Here is a 2146-nt window from a genome sequence, read left to right on the forward strand (position 1 = left end):
AAAAACTCAAGAGCTTCCCATGAAAATCTGGGACAAGACAAGGCTGCCCACTACCACCATCCTATTCAACGTAGCCTTGGAAGTCCTAGCCACAGCAATCAGGCAAGAGAGAGAATTAAAAGGGATCCAATTTGGAAAAGAAGAGGTGAAAATGTCACTATTTGCAGATGAAATGATACCATATATAGAAAACCCTAAAAGGTCCACAAAAAAACTACTAGAACTAGTTGAAGAATTCAGCAAGGTAGCAGGTTACAAGATTAATGTACAAAAATCAATTTCATTTCTTTACACTAATGATGAATCAACAGAAAAAGAAAGTAAAGACACAGCTCCTTTTGTAGGGGCAGGAGGCTAGGGCTTGCCCTGCACGGAAGCCAACAGAAGCAAGAATAAAACAGCTAATGTTTATACACTGGCCATGTGCCAAGAACTGCACTAATCCTTTACATGCATTCAGTCACTTAATCCTTGAAACTTTCTAAAGTAGAAATAGTTATCCCCAGTTCACAGATAAGGAAATAGGCTTAGTGATTTTCCCAAGGTCATACAACTAAGACGTGCCAAAGCTGGGATTTGAACCCAGGACCTGTTAACCCAAACTTGCTGCTTCCAAACTGAGATGGAGAAAGAACCCAGGTTAAATCAGGTTCTCTGAATACAGTGCACTATATCAAAGTTGGCCTAAAGAAAATGGTTCCCCTCTGGGGATTCCTGTTTTTAAGCATTTCTATCATTATTAATGAATGTGATAAACTCATTCATGCTGAAGTGCTGTTCCTTGCATGAGTCTAGAGAGGGAAATGCTTAACACATAGAATAAAGTAACAGCAGTTGTTTTAAAAACCTTGTAGCACTGAAGTTAAGTAGTGGGATTTTGTGGCAGAGCCCCTTTCAAATCATACCTTCAGGATAATTGCCTCCTTTTTCTATATTTGCAAATGTTCTTAACCTTTCATAACACTGATAACAATGCTTTCTTAACTTTCTAGGGTGCAGCAAATGCACTTGGGTTTGAATCCTGCTCTGGCTTTTACTACCTGTGAGTCCTTTGAAGAATATTTACTTTATTGACTTTAGGGCTGCATGTCTGCAAAACAGAAAAAAAAATTATCTCACAGCATTTTTCTGAGAATTAAATGAGGCAATGTACATCAAAGCGCCTGTTTCATAGTATTTCTCCAAAAATAATAATAATAGCAATAGCTAAAGTTATATAGTATTTACTGTGTTGCAAACATTGTTATAACTACTTATTTACATTAACTTATCTAATCATAATGACCCTATGCAGTAGGTACTATTATTATCCTTATTTTATAGATGAGGAAACAAACACAGAGGGATTGACTTGCCCCAGGTAATACAACTATAAATTGGCAAAGTCAGGATTCAAACAAGCAGAGTGGCTTTCTGTTGCCTAGCTGTAAGAATTTTCAAAAGAAGACAAAAAGAAAAGAAACAAAAGTTTTGAATGATGAAATCATGCTGGATTTTTTTTATGACTTCTGAAGGTAAATATTTTAAAAGAGCAGTGGATAAATTTGGGAGAATTTGTTTAAAAATGAGCAACAATAATAACAGTAATGATAGTTATCACTTACCCAGCCTTTACTACATACTAGGTCCTATATTACCTCTCAGTAATCCTGACCTATAAGTATTCAATAAGCATTAATAAGTGTTAATAATTCTATTGTGATTATGAAGCTCACAATCCAGTGGGAAGAATATAACCAGTACACAAATAATTAGAATACAAAGTAGAAAGTTCAAAGTGCCAAGAAACATCAAGATAAAGTGATCTGGGAGTTCAGAAGCAAGAGAGGACACTTCTGAGGGGGCAACATATATGCCACTGATAATCAAAGAAGGTTTAAAAGAGACAACTGTTTACAAGAGGAAACTTGAAGAGAAGTTAGGGTTGCAAAATGTGGAGAAGGAAGGGAAATCACATTCTAATAGAAGGTATAGAGACAGTGAAATGCACAGTCTGTTTTGCAAATGACAGGTAATTTGTTTTTGTCATGAAGGGAGCTATAGGAGATGAACTCAGCAAATTAGGATGAGGTCAGATTTGAGGCGTGAAAGATTTGAATGTCAGGCCAATGACTTTGAACTTCATTTTGTGGGAAATGGGGAGTTA

This window comes from Camelus ferus, chromosome X (genome assembly GCF_009834535.1).
Source record: "Camelus ferus isolate YT-003-E chromosome X, BCGSAC_Cfer_1.0, whole genome shotgun sequence".
Taxonomy (NCBI): Eukaryota; Metazoa; Chordata; class Mammalia; order Artiodactyla; family Camelidae; genus Camelus; species Camelus ferus.